Source organism: Lissotriton helveticus, chromosome 3_1 (assembly GCF_964261635.1).
Source record: "Lissotriton helveticus chromosome 3_1, aLisHel1.1, whole genome shotgun sequence".
Taxonomy (NCBI): Eukaryota; Metazoa; Chordata; class Amphibia; order Caudata; family Salamandridae; genus Lissotriton; species Lissotriton helveticus.
This window is the reverse complement of record NC_136061.1, coordinates 988,851,011-988,867,979: the sequence shown is the minus strand read 5'-3', so window position 1 is coordinate 988,867,979 and position 16,969 is coordinate 988,851,011.

The window sequence follows — 16,969 nt, the reverse complement described above, 5'->3', positions numbered from 1 at the left end:
CGGTTTCTTTAATGTTACTGGTTTCGCTGGTCAGTTATTGATCTCGGACCGCATTGCTATCCGGTCATTGATGTTATTGGTAGGGTTTAATTTCTTTTTGTTACTTGTTTTACTGATGAGATGTTAATGAAGGGCAAAGCTGTCACTCAGCCATTCATTCTGCCAGAGTATGGTTGGTTTTTTAATGTTAGTGACTTTGATGGTTAGACGTTGAGCTTGGGTCACGTTGTGTTCTCTGATACCAACCCTCTGGTGCGCCTGCACTAGTCTGGTAGTTGGTGAATGTTTGTATTTCCATAGAGTTGCAATAGCTTTGAAGAGATTTCTGATGTTTGTGTGTTGTACCTAATCCACATGTTTTGCTACTCGTTTTGTGGCTTCCTCGCTAAGTTGTTAACAGGCAAATTAGGTATTTCACTAAAACTCTTTTTTTCTCTATTATCGTGTATGAAAGCCCTTACAGATATGTGAGTTCAGACTACCAGTTACTACAAAAATAAAATGTTATATAAGTACTTCTCAGTGCAGTGCTATAATGTGCCTATAAGTGTCAAAGCTTCCACGTTAAAGAACAGTAGATGTAGTAACACCCAGGTTAATGTGCTGCATGGCTAAAAAGTTATAAGGTCTCAAAGGCGAGGACCATTGGCTATGCCAATGCTTGTTTCTGTGAGCTGCAGTGTCAGTTTTACATAGGGGCTGTTCTTTTTAAAACTACTTTGTTGACCAGCTTCTCAGTTAATCTGGGTGTGGCAGTCTTCCTTCTGCAAACAGGTGTGATATCTTCCCTTGTCTGGCAGGACTAAATTTCCTGAGAAATCTGCTTTCAAGAATTGTATGTCCTGTGCTGTGGGGTTCAGATCTGTGTCATTTCCTTGCGGCCTCATCTTTGGGTTCTTGACTAATTGACTTCACAAGCATTTGGGATTTCTTTTAATAAAGCTGATCTCTAAGAAATCAGTTTTCCAATTTAAAAATCATTTGGAAACCACATGAATTTCCTAGAATTACTTAACCAACTGGAATTGATAAGCAAGTGTTTTCAGGGTGGATAACAGGAGTCTTGAGAGCTCTCCAATGAGTGACTGTTCCTAGTGCACATCACGAGGACTTGCTTGATTGAGGTTGTTGGGCACAGTTCCTGATCGACCCAGAGGTGATACAGACTAATCCTGTGTTGGTTTATTGGTGTACATAGCACTGCCAGGACCATCTGTCACTTCTTACTTATTAATTATCCCATTCATCCTGAATCTCCCTCCCCCCGGCCTTGCCCTAAAAGAGTGTCTTTAGGGTGCACTTCCACCATGGTAGAGCTGATAATATGTTTTATGGTGCGTCATATCATTCGTTAGAATCAGGTCTACCTGGAATCCTGATCCTGACCCTCTGGAATGAAGTCTCATCTGGAATCCCTTTGGTTGCAATCAGTGGATTCATGAACCACTTTTCTGACCTTCATGAAGAGATCAATACTTTTTTGTTTGCTTTTTTATTTCTTCCCGTCAAACATTTCAGTACAACAATAAATGAGTGTATCACAATTGTAAAAAAAAACAAAGATAGACAAAAAATGAAGGGAATGGAAGACAATATCAAAATGTTTGTGTACTCTAGGATAGCATATTGTTAAGCCATTGTGTAGGGAGTCATCATTCACTGTAATTTATGAATACGTTTGTGACTCTGGGCCAGATTCATAATCTGGTGGACAGCTCATTTCTCCACCACGGTGGCGGAGTAAGTGTCGCCCTGAAAGAGGTACTGGCCGCCAGATTTAGAAATGACTGTGAAGCAGGCTGTCATTTCTTGAAGCATTGCCAGGAACCACCGTCACAGCAGTTCCTGTCAATGTTTTTTGCAGCTTGGTGCAGGGCTCCATCAACAATATGAAGCCATGTACTAAACTGTTTTCTTTTTTGTTTTCAAAAAGAAAATCTGAAAGCAGGATTTTCTTTTACACAAAAAAAAAATTCCCCTCGCCATGGGAGTAGTTCCCATTCACTATAGGCAACATTCAGGTTAAGTCCTACTAGTAGACGGGCTATGGCCCGATTGGCACAGAAGCAATCTTCACAGCAGCTCCACCTTACATACAGGGTCACTGACAAGGGCCACAGCCCAGTCGGTGCAACAGTAATCTTAACAGTGGCCCCACCTGGCATACTGGGATCACCATTTTTTACCTGCATTTGGCCAACAACCCGATCGGTGCAACAGCTATCTCTTCACAGCTCGCTAGAGGGATCCAATCGCCAGGATAACCCACTGGACCTCCCTCTCTCCAACGCTCTCCTCTTCCTCACAGGGCTCACTGGTCTTGGCAGGCAAGCAGTCACTGGAGCTTCAGGCTGCAGGGCAGGCAGTCTTGGATTCCCTGGGAGATGTCTCTTCACCCAGCTGGGAGATAGGCAGGCATTGGCCTGCAGTCCTGGTCACAAACAGGCGTCTTGCAGAGCTTCTCCACCTCACACAGCCCTACTGGCTGCCAGTAGTGGTTGCTTACATTTTAAAATGGTGGGGCAAAATATTTTACCCACTTACAGGCGCTGTGAAAAACCAGCACAGCTCTCAATTGTGGTCTGTTAGAAAGGGTTTATAATGGGCCACAATTGAGAGCTCTGGAGACTGAACCAAAGCAGCGCGAGTTTCTCACAATATCTGCAAGTGAGTTTGAAAGCAGTTTTATTAACAAATAAAACATTGACTTACCCACTACTTTGTCCTCATGTTCCTCCTCAGTCCTGCTGTAGTCCAAGGCTCCAAGTCAGCAAAGAGTCTCTGAGCCACTCCCCCAACTAATCCTGATGCTGACAATGTTAGGCCGCATGAGATCAGCACAACGTGTGAAGAAACAAATCAATAAACCTGAGATATGCAATGAGGTAACAAACTGAGTTGCAGCAATGCAGAAAGTTCACAGCCACCATCTTTTTATTTTTATTTTTTGTATTAAGACAAACAATAAACAATACAGATATACAGGCATTGTAGTCATCACATTTTTGGGCTTTGTTAGCATATTGCTACATTACTTTACAATTATCAGGTCGACAATATTTACAGCTCAATTTCCACCACGGAGGTGCGATCTGGTAGTGTCGGCGGAGCACATATATCTCCTCTGTAAGCGTTCCACTTACCCAATATTTGCATCCATTTTTTAGGGCAACCCCCTTGAGATATAAACAGTTTTCTCTCAGAACATATACCAGTCCATATCCTCCAACCATTCTCTTATTGTTGGCGTCTCCTGTGCGCCCCACTTTTTTGCCACAATTCCCCCTAGGATCACCCATGTTTTCTCTTTAGTTCCAATATCCGTCGGGTCCCAGATATTCAAAAGGCACAATTTCGGATTTAATTTGAGGTGAGTTCCCAGTACTCCCCTCATGCATTTGAGGACTGATTCCTATCATTGGGCATTCCCACAAGATATGTAGGAATGTACCTTCTTGACTGCAGTTACGCCTACAGTTAGCGCCCTCCTTATAGCCCATCTTAACTAATGTGTGCCCTGAATCATGTATTCTATGCAGCACTTTCAATTGCACCAGCCTCAACTTCGAAGAGATTACCACTTCTCTGGGTGACGCTAAGGCCTCACGCCCCTCCTCATCTAAATCATGTAATTATTGTTCCCATTTTGTCCGGACCTGGTGACGTGGATCAGGGGTGTTATTAATCAGTTTGGAGTAGGTCAGCGAGATTGCTCTGCATGGCAGATATCCATCTAACAGCCGATCCTCAAGAGGCGAGGCCTCTGGAACCGAACCCACCCGGGTAAATACTGCTTTTAATGCATGGCACACCTGCAGATACCTGAATCTCTCACTCCCCGCCAGCTCATATTCCCGTTGTAGCATCTCGAAGGTTGCTACCTCTCCCTTTTCAAGAGATTTCCCACACGCGATATCCCAATAGTGTCCCACTCAGCAAAGCCTTTCGTCTTCCAAAGGGATCCGAGCTGTTCAGCGTCCCACAGTGGGGTGGCAAACATTACATTCTTTGCCCATCCCATACTTTTTTGTGCCATGTGCCATACCTGAAATGCATTGTAAGTGGGTTCTGTCAGTCCCATTTTGGAAGGGTTAGAATACAAGACTCTTGTGTAGATACTACCTGACAATAGTCACCTGTCCAGCGCATACCAGGGGTCATCATGGGGCTTATAGACCCAATGATTAATGAAGGATAGCTGAGCCGGCCAATAATACTTTTTGATGTCAGGTAGCCCAATACCCCTCATCATACCAGTTCTGTACCAATTTCGAGATTGCAATGCAGGGCGGACTGTTATCCCAGAGCAGCTCCTTGTGTGCACTCTCCACAGCCTTGAAATAGGCCGCTGGAACAATATCTGGCACATTATGTAGGACAAACAAGAAACGAGGCAGTGACATCATTTTGAATAATGCCTCTCTACCCAGATGGGAGAGTGGCAACGCCTTCCAATGTACTACATCATGCCTCAGCCGCTGTAATGGTGGTAGCAAGTTGGCAGTGTAGAACAATTTAGGATCCTGATGTATAACCCCAAGCATTTAAAGCCATCCTCTGCAATCTCCACTGGACAGTCCCTGGGAAGGGAAGAGGGGCTGCCATGTAATCCGAATATCACCGACTTTGTCCAATTGATTGCAGACCCTGAGTGGGTGCCAAAATTTGAGAAAATATTGAGGACCCGATGCAATTACCTAGTTGGCAAAGCCAGATACAATAAAATATCGTCCACATAAAGGGAAATTCGATCCTCCCAGCCCTCCCCCATCGCAGCCCACAAATTACTGGATCTTCACGGATTGAACAGGCCAAAGGCTCCAATGTTAGTGCGAACAGACGTGGGGATAAAGGACACCCCTGCCACCTGCCTCTGTGAAGCTGAAAGACCGTAGATCTTTTAATGATAACCACGGCTTGGGCAAGTGGTGCAGAGTATAGAAGTTGGACCCAGCCTATGTATTGTGTCAAAAGCCATGGTGGCATCAAGTGCCACCACATCCTCCCTCAGTGTACCTACCCTCCCCATGACCCCATTCCATGGTCTCAGAATTAGTGACATGTTTCTAGCCAGCATAAAGCCGGACTGGTCCGGGTGGACCAGTCTGGATATCACACGCACCAATCTTGTGCCCAAGAGCTTAACCAGTATCTTGACTTCTGCATTTAACAGGGAGATAGGCCTGTAGGAAGAGCATTTACTTCTGGATTTCCCTTCTTTATGAATGACCACCAATATGTCTATTCTCTGATTCTGCGGGAGGCATCCCTTCCCTAAACTCTCCTCATACATAGACTTACGGTATGGGGCGATCCTATCTGGCTTCAATTTGTAGAGCTCAATGGGTAGCCCATTTGGGCCTATTGCCTTTCCCTAGTGGAGGGTTCGGATAGCCTGAGCTATTTCTTCTTGAGAGCGGTCACTGTCTAGGGAGGCTCTGTCCTCCTCTGTCAACTGCAGCAGTCGCATTTCCGACAACAAATTGACCACCTCTCCTTCCTGTCTCGTAGGTTTGGATGCATACAGGTTCTCATAGTATACTGCAAATTCGTTAGCGATATCTTGGGGATTTCTAAGAACGTCCCCTGTACTCCCCGTCCAGCTCCATCAATACCTGACTCGCCATTTCCCTCTTATCGAGCAACGCCAACAGTTTCCCAGCTTTATCACCTAATTCGTAAATACGGCCCAGTGTGTGCCTATCTAATGCTTTCGCGATTTCCCTGGCCTCCTCCTCGTATTCATTTTGCTTAAGCTTAAGAGTATGCGCGGGTTCCTGGTTCCCCCCTTGATGACTTCACTCTCCAGCTGTGATATCTCCAGTTCTAAACTGAGCATCCTTGCGTTCTTTTTCTTCCTGGACCCTGCCACTTGTGCCACTGCCTGCCCCTTAATGACTGTCTATAAGGCTTCCCAAAGGGTACCTGCAGAGTCTACCGTTCCTTCAATTTCCTTAAAGTAGTAGTCTATTTCTTTAGTGATTTTGTGTCTAATTACTGGGTTACTCAGATGCCATGGGTTTATGGGAGCTACACGGGTGGTACTACTGTGGTGCATTGCAAATTGCACCCATACTGAGGAATGATCCGATATGCCTCTCGCTAGGTGCTTGATCTGCTGAATGGATTGGATCTGATCAGAGGAAGTGAGGATGTAGTCAATGTGGGAGAAGCTGTTATGGGCCCCTGAGAAAAAGGTGAAATTTATCTCATTAAGATGGTGTATTCTCCAAATATCCACTAGTCACCAGGCATCCAGGAAGTGAGAGAATCCTACCTGTGCCGTGTTGAGTATCCTGGGAGGGTAGCGATCCATACTACCTGAAACCACTGCAGGAAAGTCCCCACCCATGACCAACTTTCCTGTAGGGAGTGCCATCAGCATCTTCCCCAAGTCTTTCAAGGCCACCTGCTGGAGGCCTGGCGGTAGGTACACTGACAGTACATTCAGTGATTCTCCCTCCCAAGTCCCCGATATTGCCACATATCTCACCAGACTGTCTGTCTGCACCTGATCAATACTCATGGGGAAGGAATTCCTTTGCAATATGCCAACTCCATGTGATCTCATTGTATATCCAGAGTGTGCCACTAGGTGGTACCCCATTCGTCCCAGGGATTTGCACATATCAGGTGTGGTTCTTGAAGAAGTTCTAAATCCGGCGCTTGCCTTTTGATAAATTGCATCACCCCTCCCCTCTTCAATTTATCCCTCATCCCAATTACATTACATGATAGTAGTTTGAAATGTGCCTCATATCCATTCCTCATATATGTATTTGTCAGAGTTCATAAGGCCACGTGTATATACAAATCCTCCCGGTTGCCTCGACCACCTCAAGTGGAGGGAGGGGGGGCACATTGGCTTTAATTCTAGTGTGACCAGTATAAGCCCTGTGAAAAAGTGCAAATTACTGCCTGAATCTGCAATAATAAAACATAACAGCAACATATAACCCCACTGACACCCCCACCCTGCTCCCCTGCACTCTGGGCTTTGAATTACCCAGGACCCCAACCATGCAGAGTGCCTGTCGCCCCACGCAACTAACTACAAGTAAATTGAGGCGGTAGGCTGCGGGCCGGCTCCTCGGGTTCCGCCCCAACCAATGTCTATGACAGTGTTTATACAAGTTTACAGCTAGCACAAAGTAAGTCACTTATCCTGCTCCCGGCCTCCCAGGTCCGCCGCGTCTTCATATGTTCGTCAGACTCAGCCTTACATTCCGTCCCTTCGGTCTCTGTCTCTGCTGTTTCTTGCCACCTTCCCTGCTGCAGGGTTTTACACATGTCCGTATGGCTTTCCGCTTTTCCAGCGTTGTGCACCCTCGCAGGTCGCCAGCCCTGTAGGCAGTCCGCTGCTGATTCTGGGGTGTCAAAGAACCACAGCTTGCCATCCTTCTCCACACTCACCTTCGCCCGGAATATCATAGAGTTCTTAAGCCCTTTTTCATGTAATTGTCTCTTGACCTCCATAAAGGAACGCCGTTTTTTCTGCACTGCTATGGTGAAGTCATGGTAAAATGTAATCTCGCTGTTTTCATATCTTATCGGGGGGTCATGTGGGCAGTCTGCAGAATATTGTCATGATCCCTAAAGTTCAACATTCTAGCCAATAGGGGCTGAGGCGCGGCACCTTGTTTTGGCCTACCTCCAGGCACTCAGTGCACTCTTTCAACAGTAAAAAGTTTTGATAAAGTCTTTGGCTTGAGGTAGTTGCAGATCAACGACTCACAAACAGATCAGCTGCCCGTCCTTCCGCATTCTCCGGAACCCCAAGAATTTATTCCATCTAGAGCGACCTTTGTAGTCATCTAGCAGCCTTTCCATCCTCTGACTAGTTTCCTGGAGCTCTTTGATTTCCTTCTGCATCTGTTTACTCTTGCCGCTCAATTCTACCAAGACCACCTCCACGTTCCTCACTTTTTCACAAATGTTCTGTGAATCAGCTCGCATCAGCGTCATCTCGGTTGGGATTGCATCCATTCTCGACTCCAGTGATGTGCGAGTCCCAACCAGTGCAGCCATGATGTCCTTGAGGGATGGATCCTCACTTACTGCACCCCTCGGCACTCCATCTCCGTCTCGCCCTGGGTCTACCGACTCAAATCGCTTCTGCGTGGCATACTTATCTAGTTTAGTTTGGAGGGATTCTCCTACCCCTTTACCTCCAGACATTATGTCAGATGCCACGTTGGCGGTAACTTGGTAGCTCCAGTGGATGATTATGCTCACTGCGGCGTATTGATAGTATTTTACTGAGCCAATGCGTTCGTTATATTCTCCTGGTACTTCGATGCCACATCAATGCCAGCGCCATCAATGCTCCCCAGTGTTCAGCTCCAGCTGCTCTACATCCAACTAGCGCTGCACCCGACTGCACAATGCCGCCCCATGTCCCTGGTGCATTCAGCACGGTCGTCACAAACACGTGTTGTCTTGGCAGCAACGGGAGCTGTACCGCCAATGTGGCCGGGGCCCACATCTTCCGCACCTCCGATGGCTCCGCTAAAGCTGTCACACTAATTTTTGATTCAGTGCCATCAAGGGGAGTGAGAAGCCTAAACATAAGAAGCAGGGGGCCCGACCTCTGCACAGTTGACTCCTATCCTCTCACCTCCGGCCGCCTGCTATGATTTCCTGCTGAGTGGGGGCTTTCCTGTACTTGCGGCGGTGTCAGTGGCCTCAAACAGCTCTCCACCACATCAGTGGCGCCCAACGAGGGATTGCAGTTCCTGCTGTGTAGTGTATTGTGGCCAGCTGGTCCACAAGGCCGCAACTCCGTCCAGCTGTCTTTCCTCCTTCTGGCAGGCTGCACTTGAAATCGAGGCTGCTGCTTCAGGTACCGGGTTAGGCCGCTCTCCGGAGCGCATAGTGAGCAGTTCTTTAGCGCTTTCTTCCCTGCCGCATTCACCTCCTACTGGAATCGGAATGCTGCGGAGCCCCAACCATGTCACGCATCCAGATTTATTACAGGATTAATTTTGGATAAAAGCCTGAGGATTATCGGAGCCTTAGAGCAGTGCAGCCATCTCTCTCGGTGTCGAAGCCACGCCCCCGACAGCCACCATCTTGAGTTTTCTCAACCAGCCCTGACCCTGAATTGCCTGCTCTTGACCTCCTGTGTCTTTGTGGGGGCCAACCACCAAGAACCAGTCCTCAACAATCTACATTCTTTCCAGCATTTATAATATTTCTGAGACGCTTTCAAATACATTTGCATTCTTGCCTCATTTCCTGTCTTCCCCTTGATGAAATCCTAACAGCAACAGCCTTGCATCCCATCCCTTACTAAGTCTTACCACTTCACCTCTTTTCTTTACAGCTCAACTCTTTCTATCCTTTATCCTATGTTTCTACCGTCCTCTCTTCTTCAGTCTTTAGAAAACTCTGCTTCACTCTTTAGAAAACTCTGCTTCACTTTTTAGAAGACTTGTCTTTCTATACTTCTTCTAATTCTGGCCCTCTCTCTGCCTCACCCCTCTCTACCTGCATTGACGCTCTATGCTTCTCTCACTACCTCGCCTCTCTACCAGCCTACATCTAACTCTATCTGCATTTATAAATCTCTAACTCATCTCTCATTCCACCACCTTACCCCTCTCCTTCACTCACCCCTCTGCACACCCATTCATCTCCCCCTCTCTACATGTGCTTCTTCCTGTTTATCTCTAGTTCAAACTCCTATTAGTGCACTTCCACTACACCAACCTTCAGAACCAAACTTCAACCTCTGCTCTACCTCCAAAGAACCACACTATGGTACCTTCAGTACTACACACTATGGTACCTTCAGTACTACAATCCAATACAAAGCCCACATATAAGACATTTCAAACCAGATTCAGACTAACATCAGCCTGGGACAGATGAAAGTAAACCAACCACCCCAGAGACCACTGTCCTTATTTATTTTAGGTTGTTTTGTCAGTGCATGAGACAGGGAGACCAGGGATGCAGGACTATTGGTTATCACTGTTAAGGGGGTTCCTTGAGCTGAACATCCTCTCATGAGAAGAATACCTTATTGAAACAATAGAAGATGGACATACTTAGAGGGATACGTCACAGGATAGGGATGCTGTTCCTTGAATAATCCTAAAAAAGCCCACTGCAATACAGCTACAGCCCCAAAGAGGCCACCACTTCGGGACGTAAAGCAAGCTGCTCACCAAGGTCTGAGGTCCACAAGAACACAGTGATGCCAGTATGTTGATGTACACCACATATTGTTTGTCACTTTCTAGCACTTCCCCATCCATCACAGTCATCGTCACCAGATGTATTGCACAACACAATACCTCTCTAACACTTCCTTATACATCACAGTGACCATCACAAGATGTATCCCATAAAACAATAACCACACCTCTGTAGTCATCATGCACTTTCCACATTGGCTCAAGCCAAAGACAACCCACTTCTAACCTCACATAGTGAAGCATCCTATCCTAAGTAGATAAGGGCTTCAGTGCCCTTAGAAAAGGGTGGTAAGTGCCATATCAATGCTGCAAATGCTGCAGTACAATACATTCTGGGGCAATACTGCTGAGCAGTCCCTGTGTACACTACAGAGTGGCTAAAATGTGTTCTTCTAGCATGAGCCTTGGGTTGCACCAAACTACAATGATACCAAAACGCAATGTCCCAGCTCTTCACTTCCGCCCCAGCCCTGATCTACTCTCCCCACGCCACTGCATTCCGACCACTGCATTAACCTCTCACAGCATCACACTATTAACTCCACAATCACACCACCAGCCCTCTACTGCTCGACTGGCTCATCCACTGCTCTCCCAGCTCATAGCTCAGCACCCTCACACACACTGTTGAACTTCTATCCCAAAGGATTGGACAGACTTATCAATCTGCAAACCATTGTGTACCTCCCTAGCACCCAGCACATCATTATGCCTGCCCAGCACTGCACTGCAAACCCCAGTACCCTTCTCCCAACCCGGGCACCACACTACCACCTCCAGCAGTACACTATAAAACCATAACACAACACAACTACTCCATCACCACAGGACTGGACGCAGCAGCACTGCATTTGAACCACACAGCATATTCACCACCAGGATCCGATTTCTCCCAGGGTAGCATTGGCAACCTACAGATCTTCACTGCAGACACTCAGCACTACCACCCCATCATCACTCTCTGCTACCATTACATTTTTAATTCTCTCTGCGCACTGATCGTACTGCCAGAGTACCTATTTCACAGCTTTCTGATACCACCTCCCACACCGTCACCACGTCTGCTTCACTGCCGCACTACCAATCACACCTACTGCCTAAGACAAGACTGCCCCACACCAATCACATGTCATCTTCAGCAATGCACTAACACCCCAAACGATTGTCCTACCGCCCCATTGCATTACATTACCTCCCTTCATCACCATTCTGCCACTTACTAGCATCAGACTATATCTCCACACCACCACTATATAACCTACCACCCCTGCGCTAACACTACCAAACTCTTTGCTATCAACTATATAATTAATGTGCAGTACTATCATCATAAAACTGTACATCCTACTACCTCACAACCACCACTCGCAACTGTACTATCACTCTTAGTTGCTCAACTACAGTCCACAATACCGCACACCCACTTCATCCAAGTGCACTGCCCCATCATCAATCTTCCAACCCCAGCACCACAATGCTACTGTCAACCACTGTACTATTACCCACGCACCATCACACTGCTCCTCTTAACCACTGCAATACCATGACACACCACTACACTACCCCCACCATCACTATCACCATCTCCACACTGTCACACTGCTGCATAAATTCACTAACATCCCCCACACCACCCTACCGCAATCACCACCACAGTACAAAACCCACAGTACCACTCTACTGACACTGCACTAAACCACCACGTAAGCACCTTTTAACCCTTACGCCAGTACTACACCACAAACCCCCACCACCATACTTACTCCACAGTTAGGGTGCCTCCTCAATGATTTTTTGCTTGACATTCTATTGCTTTTCAAATTAAAAAGGCAAAATGTGGGCTTTCTTAATGCTTCCTTGAAGTACATTTCCCTCTTCTCCAGCCAAGGCATAATCTAATTCCAGCCCTTTTGATTTCATCTCCTAAAAAGCGTTTCTAAATTCTGAAACTCCCCCCATTTCACTCAAAGGGTCTCATTACGATGTTGTTGAGACCGCCAATGACAGGCTGTCGTGCTGGCCCCACCGACAGACAGCCCTTCGGTCCAACCGCCGCATTATAATGAAGGCAGTCGGACTGAAACCATCGGGGGCGGTCACCATCGTATCCCTTGAATGACAGTGGTTCCGAGGCAGGCACCGCCATTGAAATTTCGATGTCCCTTTCAGACAGACTTTTCATGGTGGTCCGACCGCCATGAAAAGGCTATCGGAAAGGGACTTTGGGGGTCCTAAACAGGGCCTGTCCTTCGTGGGCCACTGCAAAGTGGTCCGGGGGTCAAATGTAATGGTATTTGCCATGCCCCCTCTCACACCACATGGTGCATGGCACATGGTGCATGGATGTGTACTAAGTGCTCCTAACGCGGCGGCTTGTGCTGCAGCTCTTTTTCTGGGCCGCAGCACAAGCCACAGTGTAAAGGAGCACTTTTCGACTGCCACAATGGCGGTCATATCATAATTGGGCGGTTCTACCACCACCTGCTTGTCGGGCGTTCTCCTGACCGACCCGACAGCGGAAGGCGGTCCAATTGCCCAATACCATAATCAGCTCAAAATCTTTCTTCTATCCTATGTATACCACCTCCTGAGTGAGGTTCACGCTTAGCGGCGATTCAATTTGCATTGCACACAAAACAGAAAACCAGCATAGCATGGCATAACTTCATAAACCCAAGAACATGCACACACGTACACACACACAGACACAGCAAGTTACAATTAGAGCAGCCCACACACAGCGTCATACATATTCACAGATGCACACATACATTTTCCTTAATCTCCCACCCACAGAGAGCAAGATATTTAAAGAAATACGCAACTGCATTCACAAATGGCCGCCCACACGTGCGCGGAGCTTCAGAGGGCGAGGTTGAAACGCACGGGTCTAATTTATTGAAATGCTAAAAGTCACGACTATCCCCTTCCTGGCCTGCCCGGGACTGGAAGACCCTGCAGTTATCAGGGACTGTATCTCTGAAATGCTTCTTCTGTGGCTTGTGAAAGAAAAGCCAATGGGACGAGCCATGTTTCCAAGCACAAGTGGTGCAGCCAGTAAAAACATTGCACACCAGGAGCCTTCCAGATCTCCGAGGGCAAACTTTTTATGACTGCGTCTGGAGCTATTTATGTATGTTTTATGTCACAGACATGCCGTCAGTCACGTTTTATGTATAAGAGCGCACTCTCTCTCTTTGACACACACAAACTCTCTCTCACACACACCGACAATATCTCTCTCATAGTTGCAGGGTGACAAACAGGCACACAGTCATACTAATTATCAGCTCGTACTGCAAAGCCAGTCGGTCTTGTCTTTTCAATCTCAGTGTCAATCTATTGGCTTTAAAAATGCTCGTCATTAAATCATTAAATCATTGTTTATTAAAAAAAAAGTAAAAAATCGAATGCTGGGGGAAAGGTAAACATGTCTTAAGGTATTTCAAAATTGTGCATCGAATTCAATGTGTTCAAACTTTAAAACTGGTTATAAATGGTCTGCTTTATTTTTCAAATAATTTTCACTCTGAACATAATTAAAAAAGACAAAGGAAGTGTCAGAATTAAAGAAAAATTATTGTGAAGGCCTTATTAACTTTCCACAGTACTTGCAAATGAACTATTCTTCAGCCATTCTGCAGTAGCCCAAGGAACAGCTTTATCGGCCTCCAGGAGAAGGAGTGGCTCCTTTCCAGCCATGCTAAGTACACCTTTACCTCACACGTAGCTGAGTAAATGCAAGATCCAGCCCCTTTCCCAGTGCCATGAAAACTTTTGTGTCCAAGGCCTGTGCATTCATGTAATATGTGTAACACAGTAGCTAAAACAGAAACAAACCTTAAAGTCTGTTCTTTAGTCATACCCAGATCTGTTGACTGGGTGTGAGTGTTTGATTTGTTCAGATGCTCAGTCCATCACCACCCCAAAAAATGAATTAAACCCAGATCTGTTGACTGGGTGTGAGTGTTTGATTTATTCAGATGCTCCGTCCATCACCACCCCATGGATTAAACCCAGATCTGTTGACTGGGTGTGAGTGTTTGATTTGTTCAGATGCTCCGTTCATCACCACCCCCTTTTGTACCGCTATGTTTGCCATAAGTTGGCAGGGTATGGCAGGGTATGCTCAGACATGAGTCCCTTGCTCACTTTGCCACTGGATTCAAGCAAGCCTGGCTGAAGGAAGCTTGTTTCCAGTTCAGGGAAGGCATGGCTTGGCAGTTCGGGCTGGACTGTTCCCATAAGGCACAGGGTCAGACTGATTTGCATATGGCCATGTCTGAACTGGGGTGGCAGAGTGGGCTAAAGAACGGTGATGGATGAAACCCAGATCTGTTGACTGGGTGTGAGTGTTTGATTTGGTCAGATGCTCCGTCCATCACCACCCCCTTTTGTACAGCTTTAATCATACCCAGGCACAAATATACCTGTTGCTGAGCTTTTATAGATAAATTGAGAGAGCTATAGGTAGTGTCATCTTAAGGTCCTTGGGGACACTGAGCAAAACATATTTTAGGGACCCTGGATGGAACAAATTTGAATCTTATTACCCATTGCCTGATAATTGATACACTGTGATGCCAAACAGTACTAAATGCAATGTTAGATTTTAAAAGGGCCACACAACAGCAGTAGGCCGGTACACGACTAATTCTTGACATTACACTGGGTAGTGAGACGAGTCAGGGGTAGAGGTAGGCAGAGGGAGATTGAGAGAGAAATAGCATAGACAAGATCAAATAAAAAGTAAGTTCACTTCCCAGAAGGCCGATTCGAAGGTGGGGGCCCAACGCAACTGCCCACTTTGCCCATGCCTTAAAACGTCTCTGGGTGTGGGCAACGCTGAGAGGATAGGGGGATTTTGGGAAGGAGGTGAAGCAGCACACAAGGTAGAAAGTTAGAAAAAACATGCACATTTGTGGATTGCTCAATGAACATGAGATCAAGTAGCTCCATAAATGTGAGCAGAGAAATTATACAAGTCATCCACACAAAAGGATTGTAAAGAAGCAATGCTCCAGGGAAGGGATATACACAGGAAGAGAAAAGAAAGTCATTGAATAAGAAGTAAGCACATAAGAGTGACAAGAAAGTCAACCAATGGTACGCAATGGGCAGACTCTAAGCCCGTTCTAAGTTTTTGGTGTGGTCCACAAGAGACTTACAACTAGAGATAACTAAATGCTGCTGTGTCGGTAAGACCTGAAAATGAAGCATAGAACACAGAGGCATTGTAGCAGGCACATTCATAGACATAGTGCAGCACCCTAATACACCGTACTGCAGATACACTCACCCATACACTCAGGGCCGGCGCTAGGTATGGGCAGTGTGGGCAGCTGGCAAGGGCCTCGCACTCAGCTAATAACAGGGGGCCGCTTGACTGTGAAAGGCCCCACTTTTACAGTTAGCCCATCTACTACTCCAGGGTCCCCTGCCCCACACAATCCCATCACAAATGGGCGATATCTGGACCATTCTGCTCAGGGTGTGATGGCAATCCTGGGAGTGCAGGGATGGGGGGAGGGACACACAGAGTGAGGAAGGCACAGCAGCCGGGCCAGCAATTATCTTGGCTCACAGTGTCAGGGGCGAGGCAACACCACTGTTAAGTACCAGCCATTGCCTTTCTGCATATTGTTTCTAGGCGACAGAAGGCTCCTTTGTTTTCAGGCCCAGCCAGGCACAGATAAGGAGAGGTGGGTGAGGGGAGGAGGGAGCAGCCAGATCAACTGGCTTTAGTTAACTTCTGCATCACCCATTTTTTTGATGGGAAAGTGCATTTTAAATTAATGTAGAACTGCCATGGTAGGGCAGTGTTTTACGGAATGGTTACTGCTTGGAGGCTCAGGGAGAGGGGGGGGCCCTTTAACTGGGCCTCTAAGCACTATAGCAAGCTACAAGGTCCAGGTGTGGGGCCCCCTTCCCTGGGCCTTGTAGCTATTACTCCCTCTTTCCTTTGTTTGTTCCTCAAAAAAGAAAAACATTTTTGCTAAAGAGGTCGTCTTTTTTTTGGACATTTTTCACTCTCAAAGTGCTCCCTCGGGAGGGAGAGAAATAAAAGGTTAAAATTGTATAAAATAACTAAAGCAAGACAGAGTGAGTCGAAAAGGGGCGAGATTGATATTATTCAAACCCAAAACACATTAGAACCACTTTACAGAGTTTGCTAGTGACGCGCTACTTTTGTTTTCATGTCTTTCTATGAACAGCACTGTTTTCCCTGGGTGGGGAAGTTCACCATTCCTGGATGTACTGCAATACCTGTTTGATGGGTGGATTGGAAAACATACCACAGCTCACAAATGCGGTCTTGTCTTTTTAAACCATACTGCTTAGTTTTTGTAAGGATATAAGCAAAGGACATTGAAATGGGTCCATTCAGGGCCCTGTAGTCATGTCCTTAACTTTTCATGCAAAAGCACTCACTGATTTCTGAATAATAAATGCAGAAGCGTTAAGGTAACCAATTTGTTCCTTTCACATTCCACATGCTTTACTTAATCTTGCATTCCCTATGAGTGTTTGCTTTTTCCAGGAGGTTGTCACTTTTTTTTTTAGGCAGCATATTAGTCTAGTCTAGTGTGTAGTTTGAATTGAGTCGCATCCTGGCATTTATAGCGGGCACAATTGGGTTGTAGTTGAAGACAGTGAGAGTTTCTCTTAGTGGGGCAGAATGGTGTTCATTGGGGAAGGATGTGGCACTATGGCCAGAGCTGCTGACTTGGGAACTGGGGAACCAGGTTCAGCCTTCATAACCAGAC